This window comes from Ambystoma mexicanum, chromosome 2p, assembly GCF_040938575.1.
Source record: "Ambystoma mexicanum isolate Mex_15411 chromosome 2p, UKY_AmexF1_1, whole genome shotgun sequence".
Lineage (NCBI taxonomy): Eukaryota > Metazoa > Chordata > Amphibia > Caudata > Ambystomatidae > Ambystoma > Ambystoma mexicanum.
This window is the reverse complement of record NC_090923.1, coordinates 975,934,161-975,952,933: the sequence shown is the minus strand read 5'-3', so window position 1 is coordinate 975,952,933 and position 18,773 is coordinate 975,934,161. Positions and strand designations below refer to the sequence as shown.

Sequence of the window (18,773 nt, the reverse complement as noted above, 5' to 3'; positions counted from 1 at the left end):
CTAGTTCCTTCACTGGTCCGTGGGTGCGGCAGCCCAGGCCGGCTGCGACCAACCACTTGGAAGGTAAATGTTCTTTGCAATGATTATTGTCCGAGTTCTTATTACAGTGTCTTTTTGCCATGATTATAGTTCGTAATTCTTGCAATGTCTTTTCTCCACTATAGATGTGAAGATGGCTGCACGGAGTCGCAGTGTTTAGAGCGAGTCCAATGATGCCCAAGAGGATAATGAAGCCTTAAAAGTAGCTGGTAAGTTGGCTTTCAGGGTTGAAAGCTAGGCTCAGGTGTGGCGCGGCCAAGCGTTAGTTATTTATTCAACTTCTAACCTTGTGTGTTCTTTTCTCTTGTAGGGAAGGCCTGCAGCGTCAAGCGGAGAACGACTGTTCGAATGCCAGTCCGCAGTTGCAGGATGGAGGTTCCTTGAAGATGAAGAATGGAAGAGAAGCTCCTGCGTAGTTGGACGTCCGGAACAGGTGAGGAAGCGCTTCAACTCCGATGACTATGGAATCAGTAAGATGCGATGCGCTGCAGGCGATGGAGTGCAGGAGACAGGTAAGGTGCACTTTCAGCGATGGTGTAGCTGGAGTCAGGTAAGGTGCGCTTTCATCGATGGTGTAGCTGGATGCGGGAGGATGCGCCTTCAGCGACTGTGTAGCTGTAGTCAGAAGGATGCGCGTCGAGATGCTGCGCTGGAAAACAGGCAAGGACGGCGGTGAGCGTTACGCTGCTGAAGGCAGACTAACGCAAAGCACCAGTTTGCGGGCGGGTTGGCCTTAAATAGGCTGGCCCCGGCCCCTCCCTTTGGCCCCGCCTTGCGGCTCCACCTTGCCATTCCCAGAGGTTCTTGCACGTGCTCCCCAATGTTCCTCTATGGCCACGCCCGGGCCTGGATGCACGTGCCTTAGGCACAAAGTGCGCAAAGCACACTTTTTCATGAGCCTGGTGCCATAGGCGCCAGGACTGGGTCCAGTTGGACCCTGTGGGTGATAAAGACATAGGCCCTTGTCCAGTGGCCATGACAAGAGCTTGCTGCTCAGGCACAGGTCATCGCTTTGAAAATCGGCCTCAACATGCATTATTTTGGAATCACATGGCAGGGGCATCATGACCCCTCGCTGTGATCAGTCATAAAAGTTTGTTTTGATAACGCTTTGTCCCATTAAAAGGGAGAAAAGTCACTCATGTGAGGTCTGAAAGCCCATGTCATTGTGTTTTTGTCAAAATGTCATAGCCAACACACTCACCGGAAGGTTGCATATTGACCAAATCACTATAGCTTGTTTACCATCTGCCTGGTGCATTATAAAGGTCTGATGTTTGAGTCACCACTGACCATGAAATCCTAACAGGACTGCGTTCAGTGGGCGCTGTCAATTTCTTTCTTGATTCTTGCAATACATGTTCATTTACCTTCTTAAAGATAGTGGCACAAAAACCTTTTGAAAATGACAAAGTTAAAATGCATATCGGCACAAATATGGCCTAGACCACCACATCAACACAGCCCCATCATTACCATTTTCCCCAGGTCTGAGCGCATTAGGAATCTTGTCATGCGAGTTGAGATGGAGGAATGCTTTCATGGGGGTTGTCACAAATCGAGGATAGACCTGAGAAATATCTCACCTCCATTGCTCTGGATACTTCAAATTGAATGTAGAATCTGTCCTGCCTGCTTGAGTCCAGTGCCATATGCAGAAGGCAGGTGAAGGATCAAGCGAAGCAAGGAGGACAGTGGGGGTAAGGGTTAGTGTATATACTAGCACAAACCACTGATAGGCCCAGTGTTCATACAGTCTACAGAGCTAATGTTTTTTTGGACATGCATCAGAAGGGCATCCAGTTCATTCCCCCTTTTGAATTCTGGGATGTCTTTCCCTGGCTTTCAAATTGGTGGGAAAACTACAAATCGACTGATCTTTAACCCGACTCTACTGATCACAGCGAAAGAGCGGTCACAGCATCAAAGCTGCATTTACTAACGTGGCCTCACTTTCCCTGTGCTCTTGTCTGCCAAATGCCACATCCCACAGTGCAAGATCCAGAACGTGCAGCCTTGCTTACTGCAGCCTTTCCAAATCAGATTGAAAAGCTCACTTAATTGCTACAGGCCCTAAAACGGTATAAACAACGTGACGGTTATTATAGTACAATTAAGCTGTTCACAGTATCTATAAAAGGTATACCATTATAGCCCTAGTCCTAAAGATAGGACATAAAGAAAAGGGCATTTCATAGTGAAAACCATGATAATATGTATTTATACTATGCCTGAAAGGAGTGGAAACATAATAGGGTACCCCTGAAGAACAGTGAGTGAGGAAGTGAAACATTTTGGGTTTTGAAAGTAGAAATGGAGCGACTGTGTGCAATTATAGTAGGATGTGAGCAAAGAGTTGTTATGATAAAATGGAATGATAGAGTTGTTAGCCATCTTTTGTCAAACATTATGGTTATTTTTCCACAACATAACTATAAAGTCGGGTGTGTTACGAATGTAAATGTGTTTTAAATAATTTAATAGTGATGAATAAACAATCTTTTGTATGTTGCAATAACAGTGTATGACTATTTAATGAAAACATATACACTGAGCCAGATGCAGTAAAAGTCTGAAGTTGTTTTGATCTGCTTTTCGGGTCTACAATACACAACCTATTGAATCCTTGTGTGATTGCATAAAACTTTACTGGCACAGTTGGGCTCTGGGGGTAATCTGAGAATGAAAGATATCTCGGTGCACGGATAGATGGTAGACCGAAATTGTGCTCACTAATGAGGTCATTGTTCCAATGTTAAGAAGTAGGCCTGTGGCATTCCCCCTTCAACCCCTGAAAAAGAAGGGTTGCAACACTGTTGTCCTTTAGCCCTTGCAAACTGTCCCCATAATAGTGAAAGCGGGTCAGACAAAGGCTTTGCTGAAGAAGAAAAATAAAATAAAAAGGGAGGGAAGAATGGGTAGTAGGGTTGGGCTGTTCTCTACCCCCTATTAGCTGGGGCAAGAGGTTGTGGGCCTTTTCAAAAGGGCAATCTAGATGCGAGATTAAGATTCACAGAGGTCGTTTTAGAAACGAGTGGAACCCATTCGAATGCACCAACACAGGTTGTTGGGGTTAGATCTCGGCTTGCATTGTAAAGGCACATTTGGAAACCTACAAAGCGGTTATACTGGAAAGATGTTTTGAAAGAATTAACTTAGTTCTGGGATGCAACATACACGGAAACCAGTCACTCGCCCGTTGCATTTGCATGAAGTAAGCAACCTCTTGTCTTACCACTAAAAAAAAAACATTGGTAATTTAGATCTCCTTTATCGCACAAATGTAATGTAGCCGTCAGCAGAGATGTGGCTGGCTGCAATGTGCCTGAAGGCAATGTTCAAGAAAATTCAGTTCTAACGAATGTTTATTCCTAAATTCGAGGGCATTCCACCAACATCCCCCAATCTCCACCCCCTAAATCGCCATCTCACTTCTCTTCTCCAGCCCCCCCCTATTGTTTGTTCCTCGTTTGCATTTTGTAGTAATAAAAGGGAATGAGGCAGGGTTGGCTCGTACATGGACAACGATGCACCGACCTGTCACCCATTACAGACGAGCCAAGCCAGCCCAGTGAAAAACACTAAGTGCTCCCTAAAATGCAGCAACAACTGAGGGAGCAGTGCTGGCCCGACTTTAAACTGTACAGGGAAACTTGGTTTCCCTTCGACAGTTCGATTACCCCCACTGCACATGTCCAATGTGTCATGCAATACTGAGTGTTAACTGAGAGTGGTTATCTTCCCCAGCCTTGCATTGGCCGGTGTGGATCTGAATGCTAGTTTCATTGGTCTTGTGCCTGCCCCCATATTCAAATTGCCTTGGGCAGGGTAAAGGAGGAAATTGGGCTCCACCACGCATTTGCAGGAACCCGGAAGCTCTCGCTGCTTCTTGTTTTGTACTGTGCGGGAGCCAGCTTTGCGGCAGGTGGCATAAGTAAGAGCAGAGTCTGGACTAGGGCTGCAGGTGAGAACAACAAAAAATGAAAATGTATGCGTGTGTGCATGGATATGTCTTAAGTGCATGCGTGAATGAGTGTACACGTGCACAAGTATATGGGGTGAAAGGGCGAATGTATAAGCGAGTGTTTGCGTGTTGGGACGGGGCCTCCAGTTTGGGATTGGGGGAGTCAATTTGTGAAGCAGCCAGCCGGGATATATAGTCTCACTGTGGCCTGGTATTTTATACTGGACATCAATGCTGAAGCAAACATGAGGATTCTAGTTGCTCAGCCAAACTGGCTTACATTGCTACAGCCAGTCTTGACGATGTTTTCTAGGTGGCACGGAATTTTTACTGGCAAATCCAACAGGACTATGTTCTTACAAGGGGTTAATGTAATATTGGCAGAGGCCGCATGGGCATTTTTTATAGTAGCATTACGCGCAAAGCAAACAGCAGTATTTACTTTTATGGAAACACTTGCTATATTGGTGCAGACACGTATGGGCCCAGCCAGCATGAAACATGTTATACTGGCATACATGCTCAGACAAGGCCTCATGAAATTGCATGAGGAAATTGCTCCTGTGTGTTGGTGGTTTGGCATCCATTTCATTTTTTCTATGAGTTACCTACAAAAAACAGAGGCAAACTGGGTTTTTACACAACTTTCACGAAAAGTGTGCAGTAAAATGCATTATTTTAGCCCATTGCTATACAGGTTTCCAAAACCCACTTTGATTGGTCTGTGCGCCCTCACTATGCATGGTCGCTCCCACATATTTATGGGAGGCATTGATGCCCCTCCATTAAAAAAAAGAAAACAGACCAGGCGCTACTGGAATGGGGTAATGTCATGTATTCCCTTCAAGTATATTTTAGAATAATTGGAAATTGGTGTCCAATATGCCCCCTCATGAAAATAACGTTTTTAAAATGAAAAGAAAGCATCTGTGCTCTTGGGAAGCGTACAGTTGGAAAGCGCTGCATTATGGGACAAAGAGCAATGTCCCCAAGAGTCAGAAAACCAAGAGATAAACTGGGATACGCTGTACTGCAGTGGAGTGAAGGTCTAGTGAAGAGGGATGAAAGGGGGCAAAAACGCGTGCAAGCAGAGCATGAACAAGTTCCAAAGTGGGTTACCGTTAAGTACCAAATTTTGACAAATGTATGCTTCACTATTCCAGCTCGATGGGTTTAAAAGCGAGCATGCCTATATCCAATCGATGGCCATGACAAAGATCCGGGAACTAACATGTCGATATTTTGGCTACGGATAAGAAAGTGTAAAACTGCTTTTCATTGGAGCAACAGTGTCAAGAAGCAGTGCCTTAAGAGTACATAGAAAAAAAGAATTTGATTGTCCCGTGGTCACAACCTTTTGGAACAGTATCTTTAAAAAGGTGCTCAGCCCTGAGAGAGGAGGTGGCTGGTGCCTCAAGTTCATATAGAGCAGTGGTCTTTAAAAGGTTTATGCCAAGGCCCCCCTGAGCAAAAAATAAATTGTTTGGAGACCCCCCCAGCCCCGCCCCTCTGTGTTGGTGTTATTTTATAGAGATGGCTGCAGAATGTGTGGTGCAATAATTTGGAAGGGATATGTTGTTGGGAAGACATTTGAAGACAGTAGGACAATCACTTCCAATCCAAAAACAGAAACCATGCAAGTAAACAATTCTCCAGTAGGGATTTTATTTTCTCAAAATACATTCCTATTAGCATATTCAGCAGAAGGCAATTTGATTTTACAGAGCAAGTACTAAAGGGAAGGGTGGGCCCGTCTCTCTGAAGAAAGTGAGTCAATGTGTGGCTTTATTTTTGAGACCGTCACTCTGAGGTTGTCTTCCACTTCCAGCCTTGTGCGGTATTTCATTTTCAGTACAGCCAATGCTGAAAAGCCTATTCCGCACAAGTAGGAAGACCCAAAAGGGTAAGAGACTGTATAGCAGACCTTGCCAATGTAGGATACTCCATGATTACCTTCAGCCAAAAGTCACCCACTGCAATGTTCCTATATTCAGATTGCATAGTAGTGTCCGACTGAACCTCAATCAGCTCCTCCTGGACATCAAATGGAAGATGCACCACCACCTCTGCCAAAAACGGCTGAATCACCCAGTCATTAATGCCAGCATTTTCTTCAGAGAAGTATTAATCAAAGCTGGACCTTAATGTTGTTAGGTGACTTGATCAGCATTCAGCGAGTAAAATAACCTGTAAAAATAAAATGCAGCTTTGCATAAAATTAAAAGAGAATTTTGGGGATCAGGCACAGTGAAAGGCAACCCATATGAAAAGGTTGAAATGCCCCAGCGTCTCATTTCAAAAAGATAAAATTCCTGGCACCTTCCCTGGCCACTGCTGCTGCAGGAGAAATGAGGCACATGGGGTCTCTTTGTTCTAATCACTTGTACAGAGTCCCCACAGTCCTAATTTCTCCCCCGCTTACAGTGGAACCAGTCTGTGGCACACAGCTTGTAATGCAAAGAGCACATTTTAAGCACCAGGACAAAAAACAGAACTAAATGCATTGCTGAGCTAAATTAATTCTGACTGGCAACATGGGGGCAGTTGCACAGCCCCTACCGCCCCTCCCATCTGAAAGTAGGGCAGTATGTCACTAGTGATTTCCTACTCTGCATTCAGATGGGAGGGGCTGGTCCTCCCTGCAAAGGAAGGTTTGTGTTATAATCAGGGCCGTTTCTAGCCAACTTGGTGCCCATTGCGAAACATCATAATGCGCCCCCCCCCCCTCCCACTAACTGGCACATGTCAATCCCAAACTACAACTCTGTTGTGCGACAAAACCCCTCCTCATTATGAATAAATAACTGCTATATAAATGAAGCTGGTTTCATTATATTGCAAATCAAGTACTTTACGGTTATGGTTTTTCTGTCACCTGCTCTTCGGGAAGGCCTTGCCTGAATGCAGTTTCAAACTGTATGTACTGGCACACTGCGGTTTGAACAGCCTATCAGGGTCTGAGGACCCACTGACCTGGCACTGTGTTGCAGATGTTCTGTTCATACCACCTCACTTGTATTTTGCAAGGGGCAATACTAGACTAAACATATGAATTATTTTCTGATTGAAGGTTATCATTCCAAGACGGACAGTCTGGTACACTTATTGTACTCTTTCAAAATACCCCTCTGAGAGTGGGAAAGGGGACAAATACCACCAATGAGGATTCCTGTATACTTTGCATTAAATCACAGAAAATTTCAGGACTATAACAGTGATCAGAGATGTCTACATTAGATAAACAAGTCTGTGATAAAAAAGGATTGTATGTGTGAATCTCTAAATACATAACTGATGCATAGCTTGGTGCTCACATCACGGTTCACAATACTCACCTTAACATTAAGATGTCTTTAATCGTGAACCATACATGCTCATTTGGACAGCTTACGTTTTTGGATGAGTGTATAAAATGGCTGCAACATCAGCCACTCAAATGGGGTACAAGGGCTCTTTTGCTTCTTGTTTTTGAAGGCTTTGAGACCCAGCTCTTCCTCCTCTAAGTGTAGGCATACCCAACCCCAATACAGAAACATCTTTAGGGAAATATATCTACAGACAGGGCAGGATACCACACAAGAGAGACCCAATAATAAATGCACAGAAAGGATTATACCTCTTTCAAACTTTAGCCTGACCAGTAATAAGCTGATGAAGCATTTTAAACATAACCGGCTTCTGGTGCATGGTAAAAGGCCCACAGTTCCTCAGCCACTACCTCCTCACCATAGCACAGTCCTCAGGGGTTATTTCGGCAAAAAAAGAGCAGGCCCATGCTTTATCTAACCGAGCTGGCATTAGCATCTCTTATTAGTGCTAGGCTGCAGCTAGTGAAAATCGTGGTGTGGCAGTGTAGAAAGGGCGTTTGGCCCAGTGGATTTACAATTTGAGGCAACTTCTTTGATTGCTTTATGTGTTTAAGTGTGGGCACAGTATGGCATGCTCGTCAGAGTCACACACAAAAAACAATCCAGTGTGGTCTTGTATGGACATTGGCCAAATCAGACAAAAACAGGTATATATGCTGTTAGCTAAGGGAGCACCACATACACTACTAACCAACAGGGCGGCGACTTGTGCAGTGCACAAATCATTGCTGCACACATCACTGCATTGATTTGCCATGGACTGTCTGCATGGTGACGCACAATGAACTCCACTTTCCTAATCAAGGTGCCAAGTGACATTGAGTTGCCAGTGGCAGGCTTGTTTAGAAAGACCTTTGATGCTGAGCAGATGCATTTAGTCCATGTACCAAAGCAGCCACTTAAGCGAGAAAATGACAGTGAACCTAAAAAGTAACAAAAAAAAAAGTTTTGGTGTGTCAAATAAAGAGACATGAAAATAAAGAAAATAGTTTAAAACTTTATTTGTGGCATTTTAATTCTCTTTGAATAACGCATAGATTTGGTCAGCTAACTGATACTTGTGCAGGCATTGTGAATAAAAGTGCCCCATGTTCATTTAACACTGAAATGTAAAACGCATACTGTGTAAAAACAATGGCTTGTTAAGTGAGCCATCACTTATGAATTGCCCCACTTGAAAGGATGTCAACACAAACACCCCTTTACTTGCATATTCCGAACGCACTGCCGTCACAGGTCAACAGAGATCAGCCAGCCGCGCAGAGCAGCGCTCACTGGCACAGCAGGCTGCTTAATCTGCTTTTCAGGCTGTGGATACGTGCCCCCCTGGGCATGAGGCTGCGGCCCACCTTAGGGGTGCGCCCCACAGTTTGAATACTGCTGATATAGAGGGTGTCCAAATGACCAATCATGTTGACACATTGCACATTTGACCTTTATTGATCAAATTCTATCAAAGATCTTGATTTCAGCTGGCACATATCTGAGAGGTGGGAGGTCAGAAGACTGACCGCAAACTCTGCAACAATAAATTGGTGATTGAGCTGCAACTAGGTGCGGAGAGTCATCCAAGGCCAGCTGGGTAAGTGCCAAGCCAACCATTAGTGGCGCAACGTCATTGAGGTGCTCAGGCTCTCGCCCCCTCCCGCCCCCTGCAATTTTGGGCTACTTTGCCACAACCTGGCTGACCTCCAGAACTTGCATGCCAGGGGAGTGATTGGAAGGGTAGAGAGGGGGCAGGAGGCTGCTCATTCTAACAGCAGTCCTTAAGTAGGTGCGTTCAGAGGTAATGGGCAGAGTTTGCTGCTTTTAACACTGAAGCTTCACCAGAATAGTATCACTGGAATGTGATGCCCCCCACAAGTAAGATTTCCCCTCCCCCACATTCTCTGAAGTTAGCGCCTACCCCAACATTTGAAGGGTTAGCCCCACCACCCCCGAAATCTTAACCTAGATGCACCCCTGGAAGAGGCTGGTGTGTGGACTTGTTGGCAGAGTGGTGAGAAGGGAAGCCTTTCCTGAAACTGGCAGCATTTAAGTTTTATTGCGTTTGTGCAGAATCAAAAAATATATATATATATAATAATAATAATAATAATAATAATAATAATAATAATAATAATGTACCTGCATAAACGCAGTGAAACTTTAAAGCTGCTACTTTCAAGACTTCTAATGTGATGTAACTCAGATATTCTGGAATCCGGCAGGTTTGAGAATGACGCCAGAGTAAAGGAGGATCCGTGGCTTCACAGGGTGTGCACCCACCTGGGGGCTGTCTTAATAAATACACGCAACTTGAATCTACGTTGTATGGTACATCATTCTATCCACAATAATGAGAGAAAGAGAAAAAAAAGAAACAGAAAGAGAAGCTGATGCCCCACGAGCACAGGTTGAACAAGACAAAAGGGGCCTACCGCAACAAGCAAGAAGGAACTACAGTCAGCGAACCAACCGGAAGAATACTGCATAGCGAGGAGGGCCAGAATGAATATATTAAAAAAAAAAAACAAAGAGAGGCACGAGGACACTCACCATGTAACACAAAGAGGCATCATTCAATTACAAGGCCCATGGTGCGTGTCGTTCATCCATGAAATTACTAGAAGGAAGGACCTAAACACGTTCCCAAACGTGCCGGCCATCTTGCCCGCAAATCGCTGCGTCGAACATTACGATAGCAACACAATACGGACCAGTCATTTTCAGTGTTGCAGAGCCACGCCGGTGCAAAGACCAGCACAGCAACGCAATCGCTCTTTCAAAACGATATCCTGATTGCGACCATGACAGAAGAACAAATTACTTTATCAAGAAGTTTGAGAATTCAGAAGCTGGGAGAAGGATGCACTGCAACACCGGATGCCCCTAGGAGAGGACAATTGCATCCTTCTCCCAGCTTCTGAACTCTCAAACTTCTTTTTAAGGACAGTAAATCCTAAAATCACCTCAAAACACCCAATTAGAACAACATTTCAATTGACACTCTCCTGAGGATCCCTTTTGATTGTTAAGGGTGAAACACATATAGAGAATACAAATACCGAGAGAATACAAATACCTTGTGAGAAAATGCAAACACCTTGTGAAATAAAGCATTTTCACAATCACCAAGTGTGGTAATTTCTATCATGGCTCTCACCGACAAAAGTTGAATACTTTGTCTTGGATTGGCGCAATTGGGAAATGTACACCTCTACTGCATTGTTCTAATCTGATCTCTGGTAATCAAGATCATAGTACGTACCCAAAGCTGACAACCAAAGCTTTATGTGATATATTCCTAAAAAATATAAAATTAAAATTAAAAATTAAGATTGAATTCGTCCAAAGAACAAAGTCCTCTGCAATTGATTACCACCTTTCATTTTCTAACATGGGCACTAACCCTCATCACAAAACATGTCACACTTGTAACACACGTACTTACTAGCCTTCTTTCCAAGCACAGTGCCTAATACAGTACTCAACACATCTCTTCATGCTCAGCAGACCCAATTGTAGCCACAGGCCCAATTTGGGCCCGGCTAGGTAAGGTTACATGCGGGTCACCTGAGGGAAATTAATCAATAAAGGCATGGACACTAAGGTGGGACAGTAGTTTATTGTGCAGGTGTTTTTTACTTACCTAGAGTGTTGGATTAACCATGGGGCTGGATGGATAGGTAAAAAAAAAAAACAATATTTAAAAAAAATATATATATATGCTTTTTAAAAAACACAGAAAAGACAATGAAGAGAATCTCCCCTGCCTCAGGAGTGGATTCGGCATAGCAGAGAATGGCAAGACGAAAAAAACATTGAGAGCAACGGTCATCAGGAGGCAAGAGATGGAGCAACTATCAGCATCCTAGGGGGCCATGGCCTCAAGCAGCACCCAAGGACTAAGTGAACGTTATTAGTCGAGCATGCCAGATGCAGCCCGGCATAAACCGTGGGTGCAGGCTGCGTACCCAGTGCAGCCCCGTCACCCACAGAGGCTGACAAGTCTGCTCGCCCTTGAGAACCAAAAACCCTAGGCTGCGTGTGCAGGGCAGTCTGTGGGAACAGTGTTGCCCTTGTATCTTTGTGCAAGTGTGTGGACACAGTTCTTAATTCCTTGTTGGAATGTTATGTTTTTGGTTCTGATTGCAAAATGAAATAAACTGGGGTGCCACGGATGGACTTACCTTAGTATCCACTTCTCATTTCGTGCCCTGCAGGCCACTTCATACTGGCGACGAACTTGGGGGTGATGCTTTTGGCTCTGATGAACCACGGCTCACGGTTGGAAGGGCAGGACAGCAACCCACAGTGGCAGCTCTATCACTGTGTGAGAGAAAGGGCGCATTTCGGCGGGTCTTGGGAGGCAGGGGCCTGCTGCTGGTGACGCGCAGCAGAGATCGCAAGATCTGGTTCTGATTTCAGAGGACTTAACGCACCCCTACCAGTAACTGGGGGCAAGCGTGAGAGACTAAGCGGGGCGCAGACAGTGAAGCAGTGGCTTTAAAAGGAAAGGACTGATCTCCCTAAAACGGCATGGTGGACATTTTGAATGCCGGTGTTACCGGTAAACATTTCTGCCAACCAGGTGGCCTGCTACTCACCATCTTCATCACAGCACAAGGACATCTTTATTTTTTTTCCACTTCAGTGGTCTACTGGTGCTATGTACAGTAGAGGCTGCATCGCTGGATTCACTGGTTATTTTAGAGTTTTCTGTCTGTTTTTGCAGCAGTGTGTTGATAACAAGTGCTCCTCTTGGTTTTGCAGTGGGTTCCTCCACTTGCAGAGCATGCATGCAAAGCCTCCATCTTACTTGCCCAGCCCTGGGGAGCCAACTATACCTGGGAACTGTGGTTGGACTCTTAAGGTTACACCAATTATGAAAAGGAGGCAGCACTATTGAACTGTTTGGGGATGGAGGGCCTGTGCATTTTCAGGCATTTGCCAGGTGAGCAGGTCACCATTGAGGCCGACTGTGGAGATAGGGTGGCGAGTGCCTACGAGACCGCCATGAAGAAGCCGATGAAGCACTTTGGGGAGAAATTGAATGTTTTGGAAAGGTACCATTTCTTCTTCGAAAGTTCAAGGTTCGAACCATGGACAGTTACACGATGGCCCTCAGAACCCTGATGGTGACATGCAGGTTCACAGGGGTGTTGGACGAATATATAAGGGACTGCATCATGATTGGCAAATGCAAAGTGAAGATAAGGGAGACACTGTGGATTGAGAGGGATCCTTCCTTGGCGATGGCCCAAGCGATAGAGGTGTCTGCTAAAAGCATTAGAGTGAGGACGCAAAAAGAGGGTGCGCAGGTTGGCAGTGGAGGACTGGTGGTGCACCCAACTAAGAAGGCAGAGGGAGGAAAACCCTACTGGAACAGGACAGATGGACAACAACCCAACAGATGAGGATGGAGCAGTCACTGCACAGGGGCCAGGGACTGTCTGGCTCTGTTTGCAGGGTATAGGTGGTGTGGCACAAAGGGACGCTTTGCGAGACAGTGAAGAGTGGTTAAGGAAAGCTCGTGTCCACCGAATGGTAGTGTCAATTTGGTCGAAGAACCAGATGACTTGAAGTCCCCAGTCCCAGAAGAAAGGGTGCTACTTACTGTTTTTTTCCTCCTCATCCGCCCACCCCCTCCAGCACTATCTGAAATGACATTAGGCCTAGTACGATAGTCGCTTGTTTTGTTCCTCCCCTACCTTTCTGCACCCGTCTCCCTCACCTCTTGTTTTTCTCCGGCTCTACCAGAAATGTCGTCAGGCCTAGTACGGTAGTCGCCTGTGTTTCCATTTCCTTCCCACTCTCCCCCTCCCTTCCTTATCTATGTCTTAGCTCTTGCACTATCTGAAATGTCATCAGGCCGAGTACGATAGTTAATTTCACATCCTTACTGTTCATGGCCTGTAAGAATGTCATTGTATTTTCCCTTGTTCCCTCCCTTGCCTTGAAGCGCTTTGAAACACATTGTGTATAGGCGCTATATAAATAAACTGTCATATCATATCATGTGCAAGGGGAGTAGAAGTACGGACCATGGGGCATGGTGCAGACATCAACATTATGTCGGATTCAGGGTCCTGGTACACCATGATTTCTCTGGAGTTGTTTGAGGAGACCGTCAAGAAGTCTGTGGAGACGCTGGCTCCAGTCTCACAAACCCTAGTGCTTAGGGACAGGTTCCCATCAATGTGTTGGGGTACGAGTGGGCCGACATCCAATTCAAAAGGAGATAAACCAAGGGGAAGTTGTATGTGGGAACACAAAAGGAGCCAGTGTCCTTGGCTGGGATGAGCAGGTGGCATTAGGACATTCAAATTTGCCCAGGAAGGGCTGTGCAGTTAGTGTGTGTGGAAGTGGGGGCACAGTCGCCGAAGGACAGTCTCAAGACTTTGTATCCCGTCGTTTTCAGCGACAAGCTAGGGAAATTGAAGTAGTCCGCACACAAAAGAGTGTTAAAAGGGAGCAACACTGGTTGCTCACAGAACGAGGAATGTGCCATTTTTGGCTCAAGGAGGAATTGAACAAGCCCCGCAGATCACTTCAGCCGCCCAGCCTCGAGCTGCATGTGCAGGGCAGCTTGGTACCGGCTGTTTTGGCCATGCCCCCTTTAAGCATGCTGAAAGGGGTTAGGCTCCCTAGTTCGAATCTGCCTCCAGCGTAGCCCACTTTCTTGCCCTGTAACACTGGCGTAGGCAATACTTTAACTGTATCGTTTCACTTGTAGGCACGATTCTCCGAGGGCAACGTTATTGCTAAACATTGTCTCAGTTTCACTGTAAATTGTAGAGCAACGAGCCACAAATATCCAGCACTCGGTTGTAGAAAATAATGCATTCTGGGACTTGTATCGAATTAGACCAAAGTACCATATTATAGTGCTTTTAAAAAAAAAAATCAGGTGCCCCATCACAGAGCTCTCCAATTTCGGTTTGCCATCTAAAATGCAGGAAAACTACAGATCCCAGAACTCCATGCACGAACACCGCTGGATGGTATTCTCATGCATGGCCACGTGAAATTTGAGAGCGCTGTCATCATCATCATCATCATCTGAGATCACTGTGGTACAACAGATAAGTATTTGAAAGTTGAGGAAGCATTCCAGCAGAAGGTTAATATTACCGCTTCAGAAAAAGAGTCCATCACGCCTCAGACCCTCCCCTGCCTGCGGTCCATCAAAATAACATAAACACACAGAAACACGTCAATTTCAGTTGAAATAACTCACCTGGACGTATGTTTTAGTTGCCTCCGCGGGAACGTAAACAACCGTTAGACTGTTTGCGGATTCAGTGAGGAACGGAGGTACAGCCCATGCCTGTTTCCACAGATAAGTGTCACGTTGCACTCTTCCCCTCAGAGAAAGGAACCCTAACCATCCCCTGCCGGCTCCTACTTATCACGTGGTTTGCACGCTACGTATTGGGATTGGATTTCTGTGATCGCGAATAAATCCTAAAACTCAATCTAAGCCTTCCAGGCTGCAGCTCCTGATTGTTGGAGGAGCTGGAGAGGTCAGGAGCCTGACCCAATATAGCGGCTGAGAGCTGACGCGTGTAATGAGAACGAGGGCTGATGTAGGCAGTTGAATTTGTGTTAACCATTTTACATTTGGTAACTTCTGGTCGTGGGCGGAATAATTATTTTCTTTTGTAGACGGTTTTTTTTCCTGCGCTGAGGTGGGGCATTTAGGGTTTTGTTTTGTTCTGCAAATCGGAATGAGATTATGGTGCTCAGATTGTCTTTAATAAGAAACCGGACAGGCCATCAACACAAAAGTAGGACTCCAATTTGTCAGTGCTTGTGGCTGCCAACACTTCATCACTAGTGTGAAAAGGGTGGGAGCGGGGAATTGCTGATATCTCCTCGGATATAAATGGTGCACGTTTGGCCGTGATTGGCAGTGGCTATGAAAATTGTAATTGTTTATTTGTAAAGCGCTTCAAGGGGGGAAGAGAACAAGGGAATACAGTCGTATTTCTTAGGCCTTGCTGATTCTGAATGAGCTTAACAAAAAACTAGCATACCGGGCCAGAGGCATTTCAACTAGGGCAAGTGTGTGACAGGAAGAAATGAGGCAAGGGGGGTGTTGGATTTGAGAACAGCATACACCAATAAACTACTGTACAATGCCTAACGACTAGTCAGATAATGCAAGTGAATTACAAGGAGTGGGGAGGGAAAAGGGACATATAGAACAATAAACTACCACCTGGCAACATTTCAGATTTATTGGTGATTGGTTGTCACTAAAATGCCTATGTTCGAGTAGTTCAGGAACAACCAAGCGAGGGAGGGGAAACGGAGGGAGGACAGACAAACTCGCTAGCCCTAGTGCGTTCACGGTCGTGCAAGTGCACAGACGGGAAGCGCGAGGGATTTGGGCGGGGGGTGGGTGTGCACAGTCGTGCAAGGACCTTAGTTAAGTGTAGGGGGGTTGCCCCTTGCGAGGAGCGGATTATGAGTGCAGTGGTGCCAAGCAGAGTTTAGAGGCCCAGAGGCATGTGCAGGACTGTAAGGGGGGAGGGGGGCCTCGCACCTGTGAGGTTCTGGGGCTACACCAGGCAATCAGTCAACATACTGAGCAGGTTGGGAAGAAAAAGGAGGGGAGCAGGAGAGACTGGAGGAGGTTAGCAGCAGAGAGGGAGAGAGAAGGAGGAAGAGGAGAGGAAGGTCTTGAGGAGTTTCCGGAACTTAAGGTGGTCCCGTTCAAGACAGAGAGAGGCATGGAGGCTGTTCAAAAGCTGTCTCTCTGACACGTAAATGCATGTGACTGCTAAGAAAAGAATGGTGGATAGATGCCACCTACTGATGGGAGAGCTCTGGCTTCACTGTTAATTTAAAACAATGATTACATTTGTTTGATATATCACTATGTTGAATTGTTGACAAACAAGCATTGTGGATTAATTAGCAGTCGTATTCATATTTGCAGTCGCAGATGACTTATTGCAAGGTTAGCTGACCCTCTTCCCCAAAACCAGGACAACATTTTTCTTAGAAAAAAACTTGGAGCGGATATTGGCATCCTGTGTAGAGCGTTCCGCCCTTCTGCACACGTGGAATATTTGTGGTCCTGTGTAGACCAGCATGTTGGGTGAGCGCGGAGCTGGTACTTAGGATTAGTCATGTTCAACTGTGTAGACAGTGGGGAAGACGTTGGTATTTGTCCTTTGCAGAGAATGATGGACATTTGGGTGTTAGTTGTCCTGCGCAAAGGCAGGGATTCAGAGATTTGACCTGTGCAGCAGATTGGGGAGGGGTATTGGGCCTGTGCACAAGGGCAGATTTGGGCATTTATTCTCTGCAGTGGGGCAGAGTTGAGGATTTTGGACTTATGGTCCTGTGTGTATATGAGCACAGTATCCTGTGTACAACAGAGTAGGGAGATTTATGCTTTGCAGAAGTTCAGACTTTGGTGTTTTTCTTGCACAGATTGGAGGACAGTGGGGTTTTGTTGTCCTGAACAGGAGGGTGTTTAGGGATTGGAGTTGTGGATTTTGCTTGTGCAGCAGAAGATTGGGATGTGATTTGTCCTGTGCAGAAGGACAGGTTTAGGCATTTGTCCTATGCAAAGGGACATATTTCATGTGGCCATGTACAGGGTTTGGGTTTTTTTCCTTTTGCAGAAGGTGGCTTTGCATAGGGCGCCATGATAGTTTCTGAAGTGGCTTTGTAGAAAGAGTGCCAGGGGGGCGTGGCTTGGAGCCAGAGCACCAGGCATGGCTCCCTTATAGCTCCTGGCCCTAGCCTGACAACCAGAGAGCTAACAGCTGTTCAAGCACGAGGTTTGCCTTCAAACTCTACACCAAGACAGAGAACGGCGCACCGGAGCGGGACCCCCCTTGCAAACCCTGTTCTCACACGCCTAGTCGTGGCATCATACGGCCGCCTACCTAACGCGGCACCCAAGATGTCAGACGAGACTCGAATGGTCGGTCCCCCAGGCTAACGAGGGACTTGTGAAGCGCTACCTGCCAACCCACTTAAGGTCCGCTGCCCCCGCTTCCCAGCACGGCCTCCAGCACTCCACAGCAACTCGCATGGGATCCAGCAAGGAAAGCGAACTAGTCGCTTTGAGCTGAAACAAATAAAGGTACAGATCCCTTGGCTGCAGCGCATCACCACTGAGCAGCTCCCCCCCACTAAAGCAAATGCAGCGATTTAGAACTGCACCGGAAAACTAGCCAACAGCAGCGAGTCTCGGAGTAGCCCTGAAGATATCACCCCCCCTAGTCTCCTTCAACCGCTCCAACCCAGAGTGCAGATCGTGGCGCACTGGTCCAGGTGGACGTGCCTGTGACCAACCGCCAAACATTTAAACAAGCTTGCAAGTTGTAAAGGACCGGAGGGGGGGTGTCTGTACTTCCGCTCTCTATATGGTAGAGGAGAAGCACAGAGGACCCCAGCCAAGATTCTCTGTTATTGGTACGTGGTCGAGCAATCAAGGCCTAGCTTCTCAGGAGGTGATGCAGGCTGGTTCTTAAGTACAGTGTAGTCCCCAAGCACCCACAAAGGAATATCCGCACACTGTATCGTTTATAGTACAGTCTTTATATAATTAATATTCAAAGGTATATACAATATCACGATAACTCACTTTGTGCTCAGAAAATCAACAATGGTAAATATATACAGTGCTAAAGTGGTAGCGCAACGATTATTAGATCTCATTAAAGTGCATCAACTATACTGTCAAAATGTCACACAGATCAATAAAGAGGAAACCAGCAGTAGAGAGAGTAAGGAAAGCAAGATGGTTGAACAATTGGCAGAATACTGGTCACTACCGTTAAACACAGCTCTGTGTGGTGATCCCCCCCCCACCTGGGCAACCTGTAGGATAAAGATACAAGCCCAGTCCATATATTGTTCACACTAGACTTCCCAATAGTTCTGCAACCACAAAGTACCTGGCGTTGTAGCGCTCCTCGTCGGGGAATCGACGGCCCTTCTTGAGTGCCCTCCCTTTAAGGCATGATTCACGGGTCGTGGTACGTCTGACGGAGAACAGGTTGAGCTACGACGGTGAAATGGCAGCTTCGTTCCGAGCGGTGCTCGTTGACAGGGAAGCGTAAACGTCCTGCAAGGAAGAGGCGTGCAGGGCACCTCAATGTCGATTAGTTCTGGACCGCAAAGAGTTTGAAGAACTGTGGCCCAGCAAGGGCGTTGAGTCGTCGGCGTCTCTGTAGTCTTTGGGTGGCGGGAAACCCACCAGCTGATTCTCCTTGGCGCGTCGACGGTCAGGCCTTCTCCAGCAGGATACATCGGCGACGATGTGGACGAGAGCGTGCTTGGATCAAATGAAGTTCTTAGGCAAACGGGAGCACGGCGGCTCCAGTCGGCGACGGCAGTCGTCGACAGTGGCGGACAACAGTCTGGGCGCTTCTCTGTGTGATTCCGCGGCG

The 18,773-nt window shown here is 46.3% G+C and overlaps 1 protein-coding gene across 2 annotated transcripts in view; it reads right to left on the bottom strand.

Moving 5' to 3' along the window:
• The window catches only part of PC (pyruvate carboxylase), a 2,561,538-nt gene extending 2,546,801 nt beyond the window's left edge, over window positions 1–14,737 (bottom strand). The window contains exon 1 of one of the 2 annotated variants that reach the window (XM_069644789.1): window positions 14,594–14,737. The gene's annotated coding sequence lies outside the window, so the exon portion shown is untranslated. The remainder of the gene's footprint in view (window positions 1–14,593) is intronic. The other variant, XM_069644792.1, reaches the window with a different exon arrangement.
• Between the last annotated feature and the right edge of the window lie 4,036 nt (window positions 14,738–18,773).